We start from the raw sequence: 17,393 nt of genomic DNA, 5'->3' as shown, positions 1-17,393 counted from the left end.
AGAAAAACTGTTTAGTAAAAGGAATCTCCATTTCATTCTTTTTCAAAGCTCTTTAAGCTAATCTTCCAAATAGATTGATGGTGAAAAATATTTAGTTTAAAGAGAAATCCAGCCGCTTTTTTGGGAATTTTGTTATTTTGTTGTTTTTGTTTATGTTTAATTCATAACAGAAATAAACCAAGTTTCTATGGTTTCTTTCTCTCTATGGTTATTCAACGGTATAAGTCAGCTGGGTTTTAAGTATTTTTTTTCTTCCTCCATATACCTAAAGGCTGTATCTACTTCCATAGGTAATGGTAAATCATTAGGAAATTGAGAGCCACTGACAAAGGGGAGGGGTTCAGTGGGGGGAAAGCTATCAGGATTTGACAGAGGAGAGATATTATATAAATTAAAAAAAAATCTCAACAGGTGATTCTAAGAAACTGGGCCTGCAATATCCCAAATTACTCCCATAGAGAGCTATTTATTTTAAACCTTTCTAACCTTACCTAAAGAAGCTTAGAAATCCTTCCTGATTTTTAAACATACATGAATGAATGCATATAGGGAATGGCCAATAAAAAGCCATATTACTAAGAGCTGTGATGAATAAAGAGTTAAATTAGCCCCAGAAATGGGATTAAGAATCACAATTTAAAAAGTCTTTTCTTCTCTGCACCTCTCCTAGATGATTTTGTCTGCATTCCATTTATTTTAGCTCAGAAGTGAATAAGAAACAGGACAATAAACTAAACAACAACAACAAAAACCTTAGTGGATTAATTTACATAACTCTGAGTGAAATATTTTATATCCTGAACCATAACCTCTTTTCAACCTATCCCACTTAAAGTTGTTGGCATTTCCTTTCTCAGTCCTTGATTTCCTAACAGATGATTCTCTCATTTTATTTCTCTTATCACCTTCTTACTCTTATTACTTACACTCATTACTATGTATCAGTCACTTTCTTGGAAGAAAAAGGCTTTGAAAATAAACAGATTAATAGTAGCCACACTTCCCCTCCAATTCAACTCAATATTTTTGCCCATCACCCAAATCTAACTTCCACTGCCCCCTTAATCTGTATCTTTCTTTCTCATCTTATGGCCTAACATTCAAAATACATTATTGCTATCGCCAATTGTGCCTTTCCATCAGCTAGATCACATCTCTAAGCCTCAGTTTCCTCATTTGTAACCCCTAAGTTTCATTCCATTACTGGCATTCTATGCTTCTCTAGGATCACACACCTGCAGATTCAGATGCTTCCCTTACACCCACAATGCTCTGGCCTTGTGGACCAGAGGGTAGGAGCCACTTGGCCTAAGCAAGATGAAGGCACGCATCGTACTTTGTCAATGGTGGTATGGGGGATGGCCAGAGGCCACTTGAAATGTTTATGGTGCATAATCTCTGCTCTTCTTATCCTTCCCTTTGGGATATTCATCCTTTCGTTTCTCAATTCATCCTTTAAGCCTCCAGCAAATGAATGAACAAATGAATGCAGTGTCTGCTAGGAAATCTATTTGATTTTTGTTGAATGAATTGGCTGTCCAGATGAGGAGAGAATATAAATCAAACTTGTTGTTTACTTTATAGACTAGTTGATGAATAAATCAATCCCTTTCTAGTGATTTTGCACTGAAGATAGAAATTGTATCAGTGGGGAGAAGGATCCCCACTACAAATTCAGGAGAAAAATATCTTCTCATGTTGGACTTGGATTGATAAATATTGAATAACAGATGCACAAATAGAAATTCTTCTTCAGTTTAATTGAACTAAAATTATTCCTTGTGTCACACAGGTGCTTGAGGCTTAGATTTTCCTAACAATATCTGCTCCCCTTCCACAATCCTTTGGATACTGGAGTTTATTTTTAGCTGTCAGGTTACTAATCTCACAAACCATCTACAGAGAATGAAAAAAAAAGGTTGCTGCTAGGGAAATGATATCTCTTGCATTCTTGACTTTTATTTCAAACTGGAACCATCTTAATGTTGCATTAATGCAAGGGAAAAAGAATGTTTGCGCTTAATAGTACCTAGAGTTCTTTAAGCTGTCACTTAGCAAGATCCAAACATTTTATACAACATGGTTTTAGAAAACTTTTGACCTTTTTAGATTTTATTTTATTTTATTTTAAATTTTTGTCCCAAATGTCAGGATCCATCAAGGCACTTGTCTTAAGGGAAAAGGTCATTCCAATGAAAAAAGTTAGTCCTGGACTGAGTGACAGAGTTTCGTTGTTGTCTAATCCTGGGTGTCAAGCACTAATTGTAGAGTGCCTGAATGATAGCTTACTTTCTGCACTGGTCCTAGATGTACAAGAATGTTTCAGGAACTTCTGCAGCTATTTCCAACACAAATCTGGTGAAATGTGACAATTAATCCAAATCCAACTGTCATGGTAAATGTAAGTCAGTATTTTGAAGTGCACAGTTCTTTGTGAAAGCCAGTTAGTTATATATACTCCAAATAGAAGTCTTTTTTTTCTGAAATCTTTTTTTTTTCTTTTAAGTGATTTATCACTGGCCTAGGTTATCATTATGGAGGGAGAGCTCTGTGAACTAATTGCCATGTGGGAGTATGGTTTTTGCTTGTAACAATAGATCCTTGATTGAATATCAGTCTTACTGCAATTATATAATAGAATAAGTATATAAAAGCACGGATCTGTTCCAATGAAACAATTACATTCAAGACTTTTCTTAAAAGCTTATTCTAAAAGTAAATAAAGTTATACCAAGTACACACTATGAAATTGTAAGTGTTGTAAAATGTTATACTTGTGATGGGCCTTCTCAGCTACCCTTAAAGAATTGTTTTGTTTTGCAGAACAGAATGTTGAGACTGAATGAAGCTGCAGCTGATCACATTGCCCAGGGACTATACCTCATTACTGACAAACTGGAGGCTAGAATTCTATCTCAGTACCTCTCGTCCAGAGCATTCTGTGCCCATGCAGCCTCTGCCACCTAAAGTGTACAGGTGAACCAGACTTTGAAATTTGTTATTATTTGTACAAATAGTAATGATTGACTAGTTCCAGGAAATGTCACTGCTAAGCCAATTTTTTAGTCTAGGCATTATGATCTTGCAAGAGTAATGTAAGCAAAGAAATTGTGACCATAAGATAACAATGTTTATGATTCAATCTTCGAATTTGAGATTTAAGCAATCGATGATTTGTAACCTTGGAATATATACTGTTGTACTCTCTCCATGACATTAGATTTAGAAAGTATCTCGAGGTCTAAGAAGGATATAGTTTTGAGCAATAACAAAAACCAATCAGGATTATAAATCTCAAAGAAGTGTCCGTGCTGATACTGAACATCATTTTTGAAAGTGTTAAGAGTGTTATTACATGTGTTTTTGAGAGAAATGTTCTTGGGGTTATAAATTCTGAAACTGTGAGATCCATAACAAAGAACTAACCACCATGCTCTCTTGAAAATCAAATAATGACTCTAAAGTGGAAAAGGCCAGACCTGTTAGTGTTGGTAAGCAAAAAAAAAAAAAAACAAAAAACATCAACAGTGAGTGTGACTTAGTAGTCTGTGACAGTAAATGTGTCTCTTTTACCCCCAATTCATCCATCTACAATTGTGTACCAGTCATTAAAGCTGGAAAGAAAAGTTTGAAATTGGAAACATAGCTGTGAATTAGAGACTAAGTGTAAATTATTTGTCATCAAAGTCTTGAAAACTTCCCCCAAGAAACAAACAAATAGCAATAATTCTTTATTCATGTCAGCAGGATTACAATGAGATTTAAACATCATTAAAGTCAAACTTATTTGATGCCATTTTACCTGTATACAGTTGGCTTTCATTGGTATAAGATACAGTACGCTTCCTTAATATCCTATTTCCAGTAGATTGTACCATCAAATATATGACAAATATAAAATTTGGAAAATTAAAAAATGGTCTGCAATAACCACAAGGATGTCAGGAAATCTCTCTTCTACAGGAATTAATGAAATTCTGGAACTGTACACAGTACCCAGCAGTGATCTTATCTACCTGATGTATCAAATTGAGTAAAAATAAGAAATGACTGGTAAAATGTTACACTTTCCCCCCACCAAAGCACACAAACCTGCTCTCTACCAAACCCCTCTTGCCTGTGTTCAGGGGGCCAGACACGTGATTGCCACAATAGGAGCAGTCATGACTTACCTTCTCCTAAATCTTGTGCAAAAGCCTCTCTTTGGTACAATATAAATCAGAGCTCTGCAGGGGAATGGAGTCTGAGATATGTGTTTTCTTGGCCTCCAGCCTCTGTAATACAGAGAAGATGGCAAAAGTTAAATGGAATAATGCTGAGATACCAATAGGCAATATAGCATGATTTTTGTCATAAAGAAAATGCAACTCGATGCAAGTTTAGATTACCTTCCCCCCTCTACTGCAGGAACAATTCTGTCACATAAATAGAATTCAGTCATATATTGTCAGAAGTTGATTTGATTGACTTCTACCAAGGAAATCTCCTCCATCTTGGCATCATTACTTTCTCATTTTGGCTTGTGGCATGAGCAAAAACAGGTAATTGCAATGATTACTGGAATCCATTTATTTCTTATTTGTGAAGACAATGGTCCAGGATTGAATAAATTTTACCCTTTAAAGTGTTCCAGCTAAGATATTTGCATGTCATGATTTTATTTTCAAAAATGTAGACTGGTCTGTGGAACTGGACATACTCAAGTCTTTTTTGGAAAAGTAACCTACGGTTAAACCCATGGTTAGTACATGCCTATTTTGTAGTAACAAAGATCAGCTTGTAGCAGTTGTCCTCCAAGTGAGGTTCCCAAACCAGTAGCATCAGCACTGGCAGCGATGCAAATTATCTAGTCCCATCCCACAACTAGTGGCCTAAACTCTCTGTTTGAGCCCAGTGTCTGTATCTCCAATAATTCTAAGCCAAAAGTAAATTTGACAATTACTGGCCTACATTATGAAGAATTGGGAAAATTGCTTCAAGATCTGCATTTGATTCAGGAAAAAACCATGTGAATGTAGTAGAGGTGAGTATACATCAGGTGTTACAAAGAATCAACACCTCTAGAACCTGCTAGTTTGATCAAAGACGCTCCACTAAATCCTCTTCCCACTCTATTTCTCTTTTCTTCATTCTCTCTTAATCTACAGATTCTAGAGGTTCAGTTGTAGTGGTTTTTGTGATTAATATTTCCTAACAAGCTGCCCTTGATGTGCTTCTCCACCCAACTTTCCAGGGCATAGATTTTTAAATATATTTTATATATTTTACATTATTCTTTAACATCTACCATTGATCTATGTTTTGAGGGACTTCCTCCTACCCTAAGCATGGCTGCACAATGAAAATCTTATCTCTGCACCCCAACTTTTCTCACTGCTTTTCCCCGTTTCTTTGCTAATCTTAAAGATCAGCAAGCACGTCATTCTCATTTAATGGATTTATATCTAATTACTGGTGGTTGCTGGAGGAGAGAATTTAGGAATAATAAAAAAGGAAATGTGAGGGGGATATAAAAGTTAATGTCCATTCTTTTCAATACATATCTCCTGACACTCGTTAAGAATGTTGCTCAAAAAATAAACTTTAATCTTTCTGTTCCCATTTTCTCTTTCTTCTTCTCTTTCTGTCTCTAACACACACACACACACACACACACACACACACACACACACACACACGTACCGCACTGAGGTTATACGTTATGGTTTCTCTGGTAATTTGGTGAAAAAATTTTAGAAGCATTGCAGTGAGCACTCAAAAAACACTGAATACAATGGAGTGCCACTTCTTTATTTACTGAGTTAGTCTTCTATTTCCAAATAGATTGTAAATCTATGAGAACCGTGTTCACACCTCTTATACCATTGTTTCTGTTACATACACTATTGGCTCTCATACACATTGGTTTTGGCTCAGTGCTGGCACATAAGAGTTCATACATTTGAGATATGTTTCTGAATACCCTTCTGTCACAAAGGCTTCTTTCATTTATTAACAATTATCTGAGCTTCAGGTGCACCTAGTTCTCCCTCTGTGTAGTTCTTTTTTTTCCCTTTGAGTTATTGTTTCAAAAAGAGGATATCATTATTTGTATTTCACCACTGGAGAAAATAAGCACATAATTTAACTTTTATAAAGAGAGCAAACTGAGTCACAAATAATTATGGAAGTAACCACAATATAATTAATATGTATATTAATTACATAATTAATTCATTAATTATAGAAAATATACAATATAATTAATTATATAAAATACATGGTATCATTAATTCATTATAATTATTATGTAATTAATATAGTGTCTATGTGTCTATGTGTATATTATTATGTTTGATGATTTTATGCTCCTTAAAATTTTGAGAATTTGTTGACTTAGCTTTAATTTTTTAAAAATAGTCATTCAATTATTTTACTCATTTAATAAACCAATTTTGATACTGCCTTTGAAATATTCAGTAGTTTGCAGAAAGGGCAGCCAGAATAGTTTGCTAATTAATTCTCTGTGCTTATAGTCAATGACTGATTTTACCTGTTTTATTTATATTGCACATGTTGAAATACCATCAAATTATTTTTATGAACACCATATTTTAAATGAGTATGTCTGTATATGTTATATATGTATATATTTTTGTGTGTGTTTTACAGTATACAAATAGAGAAATAGCCTAATAACACTAAGGGCCTAAAACCAAAACTATCCAATGGGAAAATCGTGCAGGGGAGCAAAATGTTTCCCTTATTTCCTTCTAATTTCTTTGGCTGGCCTAACAATTAAATTGACATAAGATAGGTTAACAGGAGAAAACAAAAACAAAAACAAAAACAAAAACAAATTTGAAATTGTACATATGAAAACCCCAAAGATATGAGGCTTAAAGAAGTAATCAAAGCAGGCAGCTTTTATGACTTTTAAATGAAGAAAAATATATTCGTGAAGAATTCGTAAGACCAAAGAATTTGGGCTGGGGGAAGTAAAATCAGTAAAGAAGCAATAAGTCTTGTTTTTATACAGCCTTCTTGACCCTAAATATCCCTTCTTGAAAGGGACGGTCCCTTTCACATAGGAGACAGATTTCCTACAGTTAGGGGAACATAGGAGGGTCAGAATGTCATTCTTGCACTGGCTGTTGAAGTAACTTTAATTCAAAATAATCAGTATGCCAAAGTGGCATATTTTGGGGTGGCATATTCTTCTCCCCTTCAATAGAAAGCAATATAATACACTACTTAACTTTGAATAAACAGGCATTTTGCTGACTAGTCAATTTGACTTATAAAATACTTCCATATGTTTCTTCAATATTCTACCCTAGAATTCACTGTAATACATTATTTATGTGCCTCCACACTACTCCTGCATTCCTGAAGTACAGAAATTTTATTTTTTCTGTGTTCTCTATAACTAGCTCAGTGCCTGGCACATAACAGGCACTCTAGAAATATGTATCGAATGCATAAGTTAATGTTCATTGAGGGAATATTTCCACAAGGCCACTGAATCAGTGTTTTATTTACCTAAATCATTGAACAAATATTTTTAATGCTTTCTATATTCTATATACTCTGACAATTACAAGATGATGAGTTTCCAGGACCTTAAAAGATTATCACGTACACACTATATTAAAATACATGAATAAAATAAGTAATTTGGTACTTTGTAACAATAATTAGGATTTTGACAAGTGGAAAACAAATTTTTGAGAAAGGACACAATGAAGTTACACACTTCAAGCAATTAGAATGTATTGCTTCATCAATGATAGTAAGATTACTAGATAATCAACTGCTTTAAAATTAACTCTATTTGTATAACAGTAAAGTTGTAAATTCCTGTCATGAACTCAAAAAATGTGATCATAGCTTGAAATGTAGATGCAAAAGAATGCTCACCACTGAAATGACACAAACAAAGGGAAGGAGAGGGCCAGGAGAGAAGTATAAAGAATTTAAAACTTCAGAGTCAGAGAATTGAGAAAAGACCTGAGACTTAGAGGAACAGGTGAGAGGACACAAGAAACACTGCCTAGACATGAAAGACAGGGAGAGAAGACCGATCTCCAGGAAGAAGTTGACAAGAAAATAAAAGGGTATCTCCCTTACTAATTTCTGTCAGCAGTGCACTTTGAGAAACAGATTGAGTATAGAAAACAGGGACAAAGTTAAATCTCAAGGATTCTAGAGGGGGCATCGAGAAGATAGAAGCAGAGGCAGCGGAGTGAGAAACACCATTACCGGAAGTTCTCTTCTAGAAACAGGAAATCCTGAATGTATGTTCAATGGGATGGGAAATGTAAGCCATGAGAAGGAAACTGAAGGTAAGATGGAGAGAATAATAAATGGGACAAGTTTTCAGAGGTATCGAACCATAGACAACATGAAACGATGCATTCAATGCTGGATTTTTCTAAAAGGAGCAGAGGTGATTATTTTGAGGCAAAGGAAAAGAAGTCAGTATGATGAATATCCTGGGAAATGCTAGGAAAGAAAGAGGTAAGATGGTTTTTAAATAGCATGTTAAAAGCATTTTTAAATTGTATGTTATTAAAGAGTTTCATATTTTTTAAGTTCTGAAGAGGCAGCTTGAAGTACTGGGAGGAGTTGTGGACTTAAATCAACAATCCCTGCTGCGATTTCCAGACCTACTACTTGCAGAGAGACCTTACATACATTAACTTTTCCCAATCTCTGATTCTCATTAATCTTCTATTTTAGAAAGTTTATAACAGACGTAGAAACATGTTGCCTTCTCCATCAAAGGACTCATTATTCTGGTTGATGTAGTGGTATCTGCAGGCAGCTTTCCACTCTCAGCACCTTCAAAGACAGCCTGTTACTACCTCATGCAAAGCAAGTTCCTCCTGGGGAAAGCCCATATGCAATGACTGATGGAAATAGGGGCCACTTCAGGCCAATATGAGACAACTCTTATGGGACATTTTAGCTTTAGAGCTTCCTTGGAATTAGTCAAAGTTGTTGTGTAGGCTTGCTATGCAGTTGGACTCTTTTGCCCAGTCTTGCTGCCTCCTCCTCTCATCCAGATGTGTTCATCCTAAGGTAACCCTCTCACAAAATTTCTGTCTATTATATTCTGCCTCAAAATCACTTCTGGAGAACCCAAGTTGCCACTGAGCTTTTTGTGAGGATTCAAGGAGGTAGTGGTGAAAATGAAACTGTTTTATACAGACTAGGTGCTCATAGATACCATTGATCATGGTTTATTTACAGCTCCTATTTCATAACTGGATGGGATATATTCTTTTGCATATTCTAAATTAATTCATTTTAATGAAATATTTTCTAAAGCATTTTGCTATATCTACTTTACAACATGACTATTGTCTTTCACTATTTTTTTTTTTTCTGAGAATGTGAATGAACAGTTTTGGAGGCATTCCTATAGATTCACTCTTTGACCAGTTATCATATGTAAGAGGGCATTATATAAGCTTGTGGCCATGGTTTAGGTGTAGTCTGTGGTGATAATTAAAGGTCAGTCTTTGCTAAGAGTTAGGCATCATGTCGTATTTGGATATGGAGCTGTTCTAAGAGATGATAAGAAATCAGTTTAGAGCTAGATTTATGAAGAAGCCTACATGCAAGGAAAACTGTGAGGACCACAGGAAAGTTTCACCCAAGAATTATCAGTGACTACCCTTTCAAGAAGGCAGTGGTAAGGAGCCCAACAACTTAGCCTCTTATACTGATTCCAATGTCATATTTACTCTAAGCTGAGGTTATTATGACTAAGGGAGTTTTCTTTCTTTCTTTTACTCCTATTGCTAAAGATTTGTTGTCAATAGCAATCCATTCAGGTGCGGAGTCTAATGTTTCAAGAACTACAGCTTCCCTGAAGTGAATGGAGATTCATAGCTGATAGAAATCCATTGTCGAGAATGAGTTCATACCAGCAAAGCTATAACTCCATTCAAAGGACCAGCAGTTCAGTCTGGATAGTGTCCTCCTGAGAAGAATAGGTTCCCATTTAAGCACCAGGATATGAAGAAAGGGTAGGAAATGGTTGCCTTGTCAATATTTCTCAATGGGTTTACTTTGGATAGCTATGACCTACCTCTGCTTTATAAATCATCTCAAAAGTTAACTTTTAAGTTCCTACTGAAATATATCTCTGCCAGGAACAATCTGACAATGATAGAAGATTTAACATGAAGTATTTTTCTCATCTTCAGTAAGGATAATCTTGCTTTTCCTTGACATTTCCTGCTATCTTGCTTGGTCTGATTTCACCAAATGGACACAGGATTTGAAAAAAGCAACAGCTCAGGTAGTGAATGTATTGGAGAGAAAAAAATCATTCTTTAGACCTGTGTAATTTCTCCATGAAAGCTGTCTGTAGAGATTAAATGAACAAGCAGCTCTGCTTTACTATCCCTAGAGATGAAAGCTTGAGCTATGTGTATATGATGGTAGAACAACTCATCAAATGAGTGAATGTAGTTAATTTACAATGTGGCCACACAGGTCTATTTAGTCTTTTTTGGAGGTCCATTGATCTTGTTACAACTAAACTTTAATGAGTCTAAAATTCTTGGTAATCAATGCAAACTGCTGGGTGATTCTAAATCTAAGAGCTTATCCATTCATTTAATACTTTCCTTTTTTTTTTCTATTTTCAACATAATTTGGCTGATTATCACAGACATTTCCATAGTAAATGTTTAATTATATACATATTTATATGGAATAAAACTAACACATCAGGAAAAAAGTATACTACAAAATTATAAAAATTAAGTCTCCCTCCTAGTCCTAGCCTGGTCCATGTAGTCTTTTCATCAGAGGTAACTGTTTAGAGCTATTCTATGCACATACAAATTAATACATGCACACTTAAACACAGACTTATATTCCATTTCTCTTTGTACAAATCATAGCACATTATACTTCCTATTCTGCACCTTGTTTTTTGTTTGTTTGTTTTTTACTTAACAAAATATCTTTGATCACAAAATGAGAAAATTTTAGAATGCTGCTATGCTGTTCAGAAATATTTTAAAAAGATTCTGGAGCCTTTAAAAATTTTCAACTATATTAACATCCATAATAAATAAGTTTGTGATAATTAGAAAAATATCTTGGGTAGAGAAAAGTTTAACTGTTGCTCTACTTACATAGATTTGGTTTGCAGGTTTGCTAAGCTACCCTGTCCCAACAATTCACGGATAAAAGAAAGCTTTGCTACTTTTTCTCCACCTCAGTCTTTCCTTTCTCCTTGATACTGTTCCATTGATTTATTCAATAACAGCAGAAGAGTACCAGCCTTGTACCAGGCATTTAATTCAGTGTTGGTGTGGTAGAGATGGACAAAACAGCAGGATGACTGAGGGGACGAGATTGAAAAGCACCATCAACATACAACCCATAGTGACATATATCAAGTATGCATAAGACACATTGATCACAATGTTATCTTTCCTAAGTCAGAGTAATCTTGGGGGAAACAATAAAGCAATACTTGAGCAGAGTTTTGGAGAAAGACATTTTCTAACAACAACAACAACAAAGACATGGAATGGTCTTACAAGTGGATGAAGCTGCATTTGAAAAGCACATAGTTAAAAGGAGGAAGAGGAACTAGAGCAGCAGGAGGAGAAATAAGAAAACAAAAGCAGCATGTTATCTCAGGAAATTTACACATATTTGGCCATGGCTCAAGGTTAAAATTCAAAGGTGAGAAGAAGCACTGGAGAAGCAGATGGAGGGGTGAAGAAAGGACTGGATTTATTTAGATAAAGGAAAGTATGCACAGACTATTTGGCAGTAAAAATAATGTCCCACTGAAGTATTCTAAGCTACAGAGGAAACCATTAGATTTGCATTTAAGTAAAATAACTCATACAGTTCAGGGGAGAGCAGCCTGAAAGAAGAGATTTGAGACAGAAAAAAAATATTTAGAGGATAGTTTCTTGTGGTTCATGTGATAAGGATCAGGATAAAGATGGAGAGTCGAAACACAGTGACAGAGTTCTTCAGAGCAATGTTTAATAAAAACCACTGGAGTTAGTGCACTCTTAATAGAAGTGTGTGAGGGGAAGAAAGAAATGAAAGCTAACTCCCAGGTTTTGGTATAAAAATTCCAGTGGATGCTGAAAGAGAAAACCTTCAACTTTTGAGATCATTAGGTTATATAATCCATAGTTGGCATCATGGCTACGCCGTATTTTGAAGTGAGCTTCCTGTAAAAAATAAATATTATTTGCTCAAATATATGAGAGTTATTTTTCTTTATGTGTAAGTGATTCTTGTTCATAATTTGTTGAATATCTGCCCCCAAAATTGAAAATATATTTTGTTTGAGTCAGGACAAAAAAACAGTTTGTCTTATTTCACCAACTTATTTTAGAATAACAGGAAACTTAAAATTGAGTGGTATCATACATAACTTACAGTTTCTATTAAATAAATGTATCCAGTTACTTACAGGCTTAAAGTTACCATTCTTAGTATTTTACAAAATACCTCAATTTAAGCATATGTTAGTCTACTGAATGGTTGCCATGATTTTAATCTAGCTCTGCCATTGGTTAGTAACACTACCTTTGACAAGCCTTTGATAAGTCACCTATCTTTCTATTTCCTCCATTAAGCAAAAGTATAATAAAAACTGTCCAAGCTATATCAGAGCTATGCAACAGAATAACTGTGATAATATGAAGACAGAAACAAAATACCTGAAAGGGCATTATTCATGAATATAAAGCCATGCTTTTCTGGTGCTAGGCTTGCTAACTATAGGTCCAACCTGAAAATAACATTAAATCAGATGTCCCATTAGCAAACTACTTACTAAGATATAATTTACCTTCGGTGTCCAAAATATCTAAACCAGGAGGGTTTATATACTGGAGGAAGCTCCAGCATAGGAAAAATTTTGACATCAGAAAAACGGCAAAGTCAAATATTTAGATTGATAAAAGAACTTGATTGTCACTGCAGGGGATTTAGGTAAAATGTAGAAATCAGTGAGAACATTTCTCAAGAATTTCATAGTGGGATTAGGGTCACACAGCTGGCTAGGTCAAGATTTGGGGTCAGGCTCTAGTCCCAGAGGATATTTTGAACATAAGCATTCCAGGCAATAAGTATATCAAACAGATTGTTTATACCCAAAGAGAGTTCTCTAAAGAGGTTATAAGTCAGTGTTCAAGTAACTATCTCTGTTGGTCAGCATTTGTGTTCAGCTTCATGTAATAGAAACTGCAAACACCATAGACTTAAACAAGTCTTAAATAGACTTAAATAAGATGAGAGGTTCATCTTATACTCAGATAACAAAATATTTGGGAAGTAGATAATATAGGACTGATATAATAGCCCAAGTGTATAAGAGCTGAGAAGACTAATGCTCATGGAAACTCTTTTGGTCATTATTCAAGAGATGTGGCAGAAACCAGCAGTAGTATCAATATTCACAACTACCAGTATAGCATGGACAGAGAACTAATTGGAATAGATACTTAGCCAGTTGACATGGTTTCTGGGCAAAAACAACCAGTATAGGTGAATTAGGATATAGCAGCTGATTATCAGCTATGGCTGAATTCAGATTTTAAAATACTTCTTGCAAAAAAAAGAAAAGAAAACAACAAAAGGGTATGTGTTAACTGAAGCAGCGCTCATTCTAAAAAAAATTCTCCAAATACTTATTCTTTGACTTCTGCATATCTCATAGGTCAAATTTTGTTCTAGCACAAAATCAAGCTGCAAGAGAGTCTAGGAAATATAGGACTGGGTATTTTGTTCTAATTCCTTGATTTTTTGTTTGCTTGCTGATTTATTTTTATGTTGGGCCCATTGCTGTAACAAAATCAGAATTCTCTTACTAAAGAAGAAATAGAGGCATGGATATTGGAGAAGCACTTCTGCAATCTAGCTCTTCTCTTCCTGTGATGACAACAGGAGAATAGTCATTTTGGTACAATGACAAAAAACTCAAAAACTCTTTCAGACTTCAGCCCTGTTTCTCTCAAGTTACCAAACCAATATCAGTGATCACTTTTGTGCGGACTCACAATAATATAAAAATAAAACAAATCCTAATCAATTGCTACTATTTGACTTATCCATGATATGAAGCGGAACACAATCCCTGAATAATAAATACATTGCCCAAGGGTTTGGTCAACTCCAGACAGTCTATAAGTAGGCTTGAGTCTTCAGTATAATATCCGACTTCACTGACTTTGGGAGGAAATTTCTCAACATAATGCTATGCTGGGTTCTTATTGTCTCAGGACAATGGAGCTCGGCCTTAGAGATCAAGGTTTCGCTGCTGGCTGCTAGGTGAAGCTTGAACAGACAGAGGCTGAAAAAAAAGTATAGAACTTGGAATTTAGGCATATCCTAAAATCAGAGATCATAATTGAAAGCATAACGATTTGAGTACGTGCAGGGAAAAGAAATATACTAAAATAATTGAAGAGAAATATGAACCTCTCAAGTTATAAACCAATAAATCATCAAAGATATAAATGCATTGCTATATTTAGAGTTTCAGTCTAGCCAAGAAAATTTGGTACTTATCCAGTTAAAAGGAAATATAAAAGTAAGAAGGAAATTGATGTTGGAATCTTAGTCACAGGGAAACGGGGATTCAGCTGAAGAAATTTAGCTATAGAATTTAGTTCACAGGATAGAAGCTGGAATAACTGAATCCAAGGTAGGATGAAGCTCAAATGACCGTGTTTAAGGAGGAAGTCTCAATGTGAGAGAGGTCTTTTGAGGAAATGCACTAAAAATCTTGGGAATTATAAAAGAACCCAGTCAGTGCAGACTGAGATACAAGGTTATAAGATTTAATACTAAACTCTTAAGATTACACCATACAGTTCCTTAGAATCCTTCTTGAACACGAATGTTGACATAAGAACTTGGGACAGAACAGAAATAAACTTTCCAGTAGAGGTTAAGTGGCTTAGTAATGTGAATGTGAGTAATTGGGTGTACAAAATCCAAGTAGGCCATTACGATTTGGGCATCATTTTATGACTTCTCAAGATACTCAGATACAGAATACCCAAACACTTTGTAGTGCCTATACCAAGTTCTATTTTAGGTTAGCTTAGGAAGCGGTTGTATCTAAATTGAAATATGCTCAGGAGTTCATATCAGTATGAGAACCTTAATGAGAAAGTGCTATACAGCATTGTTATTATCACTGAATTCCAATTTAATTTGATTTTTAATACCATTTTAACAGTATTCATTAAGGCAAATAAAACAGTAGAAATTGAACCTGTTAAGGAGTAATCAGAATTGATAACAACAACAAGTATAGGCCAAGGCAGGATATACCATGGACACTGTTTCTATGCCCTTATTTTAGAGCAGTAATAGAAATTATTGGGAATCAGGAAGGGTAAAAAGATATAGAAATTTAACTATTATTAGAAAGAGACTTATAGAAACAAATAGGAGATAGAATTAATATGGTACAAATGTGTAATCTTCCACCTTTATAGTTTAAGCATCTTTTTTATAAAATGGAAATGACCTTGAAAGTTGCATACAAAGTCATCATCCACTAATAGATTTGTGTGAAAAACTACATCAATTCAATTCAGCAAGCATAATGTTAACACTACTTAGTTAGCCTGGTACAAGATCCCACCCAAGGCCTTAGGCTGATTTCTAAGATGTTCCCTAGAGATAATCATCCCCTGATATTTAACCTTACCCCTTTGTATGTGGCCTGGAGCAATGACTCACATTAAACCAATGTAATGTGGCAAAGGTGATGGATTGTCACTGCCATGATTAGGTTATAAAATATAGTGACTCTTGCTAGCACTCCTTCTCTGCTGTCTTCTTGGCCTATATGCTTTGATTAGAAAGCTGCCTTTTGGAGAGGCCCACATGGCCCATGTGGAAATGAGGGCAGCCTCTAGTCCAGCAGCTCTTGATGAACTAAATTCTGCTAATAACCATGTGCTCTTGGAGCAGATATTTAACTACTTGAAGTTTGAGATGACTCACCCTGAAGAGACACTTTGGAGACTTGTGAGAAACTCTGAACAAAGGACCCAACTAAGCTATACTCAGAATCTTGACCAACAGAAACTGTAGATAATAAATGCTTTTTATTTGAGCTGCTACATTTGGGGTGTTTTATTATACAATATTAGATAATTAACACTGACCTGCAGGAATAGAAAAAAAGATAAGACTTTGCTATCCAGATATTCTCAGTATAGATAGAACATTTCTGAGAGCATTGATAACCAGAGTTCAAACTATGATGAAACTATATATATATATTATACATATATATATGTATAATGTGTATGTGTTGTAAATAATATATAACATAAATATATACTGTTCATATATAATAAATTATATACATAGATTTAGTACATTTTGAAAGCACCGAAGAGTGACAATGCACAAAAATAAGAAAATATCTTGAAGGGTAGGGTTATATCAAGCATATTTACATTTGTTCTACAGAGAATGATTATAAGCATAACAATGGATTGAAGTGTATATGCTTGGAAGAACAGGGAGAGTACTTTTGGCTACGGTGTCAGGCATGTGGTGGGGTGAGATGTTTGAATGTAGAGTAGAAAAATACATTAAAGGAAGATAATGATCTTAAATGCAAAAACAACAGGAGATTCAAGGACCAAAAACAAGACTCACAATGGGAAACATTGTAAGTGTCTTATGTATATCAAAAGTTATCACATGGAAAAAATTAGAAGTGTTTGTGCAGATCTGGCAGTGTAGGATCTGATGACATGCATACTGGAAAACAATTCACAATTAAAGGTCATCTGTGGCAAATGATGCAGTTTGATAGATATTGGGAATATAAATGTGAATGAGACAAAGTCCTTGGTCCCAAGGAATTTACAATCTGTCTGGGAAGACAGATGAACAGTTAAAGTTAATAGATAATAAGTGAGAAAAGGAGTTCAGAAACTTACTGAGAGAAGGGGACAGAAGTGAAGTTTAAAGACAAATCCCCACACAGAGGAGAAGACATCCAGATATGGGAAGAAGATTTCCTGCTTTGTTAGGCATAGCAACTTGAGGCGGTAGTGGGAATCATAACCTAATTGTTGTTCCAGTGTTCCAGTTCCTGAAGCTTCCCTCAGAGCAGATGCTGTAAAGCTTTCTTCCAGTGGGCATCAGAAATTTAAGACAATAAGATGGGGTGCCTATGGGATCCAGATGATAGACTGACTACCTAGAAGGACCTCAGCAATGGCAAGAATGGAGTATGATATATCACCTTTGCACATCTCTCAAAGAGGCAGCTCATACAAGAAATGGCTGTTTTGATGTATCCAGTCACCACTCTTTTCTGTCAGAAAATATGAGTTGATAGTACTATATAGATTTGGTATGATAGATACAGAAGG

At 35.1% G+C, this 17,393-nt stretch overlaps 1 long non-coding RNA gene across 2 annotated transcripts in view; it reads right to left on the bottom strand.

The window, feature by feature from the left end:
- Positions 1 to 4,271, bottom strand: part of LOC120235705 — a 94,955-nt gene extending 90,684 nt beyond the window's left edge. For both annotated transcript variants that reach the window (XR_005529484.1, XR_005529483.1), the window contains exon 1: positions 4,173 to 4,271. This is a non-coding gene — a long non-coding RNA (uncharacterized LOC120235705). The remainder of the gene's footprint in view (positions 1 to 4,172) is intronic.
- Between the last annotated feature and the right edge of the window lie 13,122 nt (positions 4,272 to 17,393).

Source organism: Hyaena hyaena, unplaced genomic scaffold, assembly GCF_003009895.1.
Source record: "Hyaena hyaena isolate Hyena2069 unplaced genomic scaffold, ASM300989v1 scaffold_136, whole genome shotgun sequence".
NCBI lineage: Eukaryota > Metazoa > Chordata > Mammalia > Carnivora > Hyaenidae > Hyaena > Hyaena hyaena.
The sequence above is the reverse complement of the archived record's forward strand: the minus strand, read 5'-3'. Positions and strand labels throughout refer to the sequence as shown.